The 5,286-nt window shown below is 36.9% G+C and overlaps 1 long non-coding RNA gene across 3 annotated transcripts; it reads right to left on the bottom strand.

The window, feature by feature from the left end:
• Positions 1 to 511: 511 nt before the first annotated feature.
• Positions 512 to 3,578, bottom strand: LOC145785091 (uncharacterized). Of its 3 annotated transcripts, none has more exons than XR_014291120.1 (5): positions 3,506 to 3,578; positions 2,242 to 2,396; positions 1,437 to 1,689; positions 923 to 1,039; positions 528 to 604 (listed from the first exon to the last, which is right to left on the bottom strand). It is a non-coding gene; the product is annotated as an uncharacterized LOC145785091 (long non-coding RNA). The 3 variants fall into 2 exon arrangements; XR_014291118.1 differs by having other exon boundaries at positions 512 to 646.
• Positions 3,579 to 5,286: the final 1,708 nt, after the last annotated feature.

Raw genomic sequence — 5,286 nt, 5'->3', positions numbered from 1 at the left:
AAAAAAATATTCAACTACAAGCTGTCGTGTGCGCAACGAATTGTAGAATATGCTTTTGGCATATTAGTTTCAAAGTTTAGATGTTTTCGTCGTCCTCTTCTACTTGTTCCTACTTCTGCAATTGTTAAGGCGGCCGTTGTTCTTCACAATTTTCTCCGACGTGAATGTGCTACACAATATCAAAGTCTTAATTCCACTGACCATGAAGATAGGAGTGGGACCGTGCACCTAGGTGAATGGAGAACGGAAGGCATTTCTCAAATGCGTCGCATCGGAAGACGAAGCTAATCTGAAGCCATGAATGTACGCAAATCTTTCAAAGATTATTTCAGTGACGTTGGAGCAGTTTCATGGCAAAATGAAAAAGCTCTGAGCACCACGTAGCTTAAGATGAATTGTAGCATGAAATAATCATTTTCAAGTTTGTTTCATCAAAATGTATTTCAATGAAAAATGTAGAAACATCAGAAATGGCACACTAATATAATAGGCCACTAGTTAGAATGTGATGATTCCACTTGTTGTGTGTACTTTTCAACCAGCTCCATGACTTCGTTTTGGAATTACATCCTGATTAGTTTTGGCATTTGTCTGGCCTCTTTTGCTACAAAGTCAAAGAAAAAGCCGGTGGAATCAGGTTTTTGTTCTGCAAAAATGAAAATAGATACATTATAACAAATTGTGTTAAATTATTTCATGTGCTTTCAAACTTGTGTGGAGTTCTCGAGGTTGCAATGCTAGTTCAGTATATTTGTATTTCTGACCAACAAAGCGGAAAAATAAACTTCATATTCAAAGCCGGGGTCTAGCTAAAAGTTGAGTAGGCCTACTGAATAGAAATTAACTACAGAACATTTTGAAGTTTATTATGGCAAAGAGAGGTAGGCTATTGTAGTTTCAAAACAGCATAAAGTTTGGTTACCTGCTTCCTTCTGTATGTCTTTTAATTTCTTCATGCAAATGCTAGCAATGGATGTCGTACAATCGCTTAATTTACGTTTGCGACCGCCAGTTCTTTTCTTTTGCTTTGTACAAGTATCTGTACAAGAAGTAAAGCAATATAAAGCCTAAGCTATGACATATTTGGTTGGTTTTTGAATCTTTATCCTCAGACTGACAAAGCCTCAATATGCCCGTTTCGCACACTTGCAGAAGCAGGACTGGTTACCGAGATTGACAGAGTAAAGTTTCCAAAAGTTGTTGTTGGAGAAATGTTCCATCCACTAGGTGCCGCTGAATGGTAAGCAGTACTGAAATGCGTCGCTCAAACGCACACCTCGAAAACCGAACAGGCGCCGCTTGATCTTGAGTCGTGTGCTTAGCCACTGGCATCTGTTAACAGGTCCATAAACACACACAACATAACCCACAAACGATTTGCAATGAATTCAGCATTTACAGGCCGCAAGGCGTAGCCTACTTCAGCTTATTTATACCTGAACTCATACGCTGGTTCAATGAAATTGGCGATCATTCTACTCAAGCAAGCTCGCTGTCCTCAAGAGAAAGAGTGACATTTTCATTTGGAGCCTCCGATGATTGGCTGTTGTCTAGCAATGAATTAAAAACTGACTGAGCGTCAGCTTGTATGTCTCCAGCAATGTGGTACCGTAGTCAGCTTCATTTTCTGTAAGAGGTGATTTTTCTTGAAGCTCCTTTGAGATTCCAAACGTCAGATTTGAAGCAGTTCTGTGAAAACATTTGTACACTTTCAGTGCCATGGGTATTGGGTAAGGCTATTCGAAACAAAAATATTTCGTTTCGAAGCAAAATTCCTTTTTTGATTTCGTTTTGAAATAATTTCTGAGTAAAAAAATTCGGTTTATTTCGAAATCCAAGCCATTTTGTTCGAACGTTCTGTGTTCGAAACGAAATATACAAGAATTTGGGAATATAAAAAGTGCCAAAAACTCATACAAGTGAATTCACATTAAGGCTGTTCAAAACAAAAGTATTTCGTTTCGAAGCAAAATTCCTTTTCTTGGTTTCGTTTCGGAGCAAAAATCTTTAAAAAGAATTTCGTTTCGACTTGAAAAAGTTCGTTTCGAACAGCCCTAGTATTGAGTACGAAACAAAACATTTCAGTGACATAGCAGGCTTATCATTGAGCAATTAATTTTCAGTTATGGCTACATACGTTTGTATGAAATACAAATTGGTTGAGATAAATGTAAGCTACATACTGGTACAGACTGATTTATTTTGCACCACACAGGCTAAGTAATGACTAAAAATACTTACTTTCTATATGCCATGACTGGGTCAAGAAAACTCATAATGTTGAGCAAACTCCACGTCTTGCCAGTGGCAACTGTATCGCCAGATCAAGGGATTTTTTTCCTTATTCTTCTATTATTTATCACGAAGTGATTTCCACACTTTAGAACAGTCTGAACCTAAACAAGCATATTTTCATTTAACATGATACATATTAATGACTTATACACACTTGGCAATGACAATATTAATATTAACAATGACAATAACATGACAATATATATATATACATATTATTATTAATGACTTATACATACACTGAATTGTCCTGCATGTTCGGTCCTGTAATAGGCTACAGTTACATAGCTAAAAAAATAAGTATCCCATCAAGCAAAACATTGAGTAATAAGGTGAATCTCATGTCTCTTAACTAAAGTAACTGTGGTTACTCAATGTTGGAGACATGCAGATGATACATTTTACTTGGATCCATGCATTGCAGGATGCAACTAAACGAATGAAACTAGTAAATAAAAACAGTCAAGTTTGGTAAGTAACTAAAATTTATTTTTTTGGAGAGCTTTTGTCACCTAAAAATGCCAGGGTTATACAAAGAGAATATGTTGTATATATTTGAATAAGACTACTGGTAGCCTACTGATGAAGCTGTGTTGATGGGATCAAAAGTGAAAGTTCCAAATCTAGTGCAAGTTCTACATTTTAGCGAAAGTTTTAAGCAAAAGTTTCTGGCGAAAGTTCTAAATCAGTGGTTTTCAACCTTGTTTGCATTGTGCCCCCTTAAAATAAAAATATTCAATAAAAGCACATTTTATGCAAAATTGAACTAAATTTGATTCATGCCGTCATCCAATCTATGGTGTGTCTCGTTTTTCTGCGTTAATGCAAATTTTTAAAATCAATACTGTGGGATAAAATATTAATGTCACCATTATCTGAGATGCAGTCTTTTTGTACATATATGATACGAGGTAAATGCAATCCTTTTGCGATGTAATGACTGCTTTTATTACATTCGACCAAATATTTCCATTTCTTATCAAGCTAGGCTAGAGAAAAAAATACTGAATAAACTCTACACTTTCACCAGTTGAATGTAGGCTATAGCAATCATTCATGCATTTATGGAAATCAGTGAGATGGTTGGTGCTTCATTTTTTTACAAGCTTGTCAATGTATGTAACTGTGGAGCTGGTATTCAAACCCCCCCCCCTGGTAACTCATGACAAAGACAGGACTCAACCAAACATATAGGGTGAAACTACTTTACCTTTGCTTTCCTGTTCAGTGTTCACACACTTCAATCCACATGTTTTGTTCAATTCCTCTTTGTCATGAGTTGCCAAGGGGGGGGACTTGTATACCAGCTCCGAAACTGTTGCAAAAAGTATTTTATTTTTACACAAAGTACACACTGAGGTTTTTCAATGTCTTTGAGAACAATACTGACAAATCCATATTTGATATAGGATTCCAGATAACCTCGTACCGTATACAAAAAGACTGCATCTCAGATAATGGTGACATTAATATTTTATCCCACAGTAGGCTAACATCATCTAACATTATCCTCAAGCAGTGCTTAGCATTGGACTGGACACTGCAATTCCCAATGTGACATACATGTACCAAGGAAAACATACACCGATAGGTTACAATTTCTTAATCATTTTGTTTATCTGCAAGGTTTCAACAACATAGGCCTAATTAAAAAGAAATTCTTTTGTGGTAGTTTATAGAGGTCTGGGTTATGTTTGTTTAGATCCCACATTGTCATTACGCACTTCAAATACAATAAACTATGAAAAACAATAATAAAACTCTAAATATGACCCACAAATACTTTTACATTATATTATATTCAGGTAATCCTTATATGTAGTTATAATTCAAAAGTTGGCAAATAAGGACCACTCTAATATTATACACTATATTATACTACAAGACTCACCATCAGGGCAATTACATTGAACCGCAACTTGCACCCAAGCGTTCTTACGGCTGTTGTGGTTGTGGTAGGACTGTGTCTTCAAATCTCAGACATGAAAAGTCCTGTACAGCCAAAATTAAAGTTTCCAGTTTCTGGTCATTGTTGAAGAATGTGCTATTTTTTGCTGAGAGTACCGTACCGTAATAACTAGTAGGCCTAGCTACAATGATTTTATGATCTAAGTGATACCCTTTCTAAGTTACTGTTTTAACTAAAACAATTTGGATATATTCCTGATTCACTGGTCATGAAGCTGAGCACTTTGGGTACAAGCTTGCTGTCCTAGGTAGCCTAACTCATTTTATAATAATTTTGCTTAACTACTGTCCTAGGTATTTAAAGCCAAAATAACTTACTGAGACTCAGCAATTGCCTTATCTGCTACAGGTTAAACTTTCACAGGCTATCCAATATCCCTGTATAACTACCAGCTTCAAACAGAGTAGTTGTCCAGACTCCAGCCTAAGCGAAGCAGACACCCGAGACTCAGAAAATCAACTTTCGAGCCAAAAACACGTATGACGTCACGCTGAAACCAAGCGCAGCTGAGCAGAAAAAACGCTCAGGATCGATCTTTGTCACACGCTCACTTTGTGAAACATGGTGAAACTGAAGCAAAGCAACCGCAAGTGAGCGACACCAGGCGATAATAAAACAAACAAAAGGTTCGCTTTGCTGCGGCGAAAATAACTGTAGTGTGAACGCGCCTTAAAGCTTAATTGCTGCAGCGACGCTAAACGCAGTCTTTGTGAGAAAGACTAACCATTGCGAATTTGCGAACATACACATTACACATTCAATGAAATCTGTTTGAAAACTCTCGCCCACCCAGAATTCCTTTCTTCTAAAAGAAAATCGACGCCTATGGGTCAGTTTATATTTAACAGATCTGGTATGGATCTGACCAGACCTTTTGCAGATCTGGAACAGATAAAATGACTGTCTGGGACATGATTACAAAATGCACAGAAGAAATTTACATGTGAAAGTTGATGAGCAGAAAAGCTTGTTCGCGCTAAACAAGCAGATAGGCTTCCGCAATTGCACGTGGCATTTGTGTG

The sequence above is a fragment of the Aplidium turbinatum genome, chromosome 16 (assembly GCF_918807975.1).
Source record: "Aplidium turbinatum chromosome 16, kaAplTurb1.1, whole genome shotgun sequence".
Classification (NCBI taxonomy): Eukaryota; Metazoa; Chordata; class Ascidiacea; order Aplousobranchia; family Polyclinidae; genus Aplidium; species Aplidium turbinatum.
The sequence above is the reverse complement of the archived record's forward strand: the minus strand, read 5'-3'. Positions and strand labels throughout refer to the sequence as shown.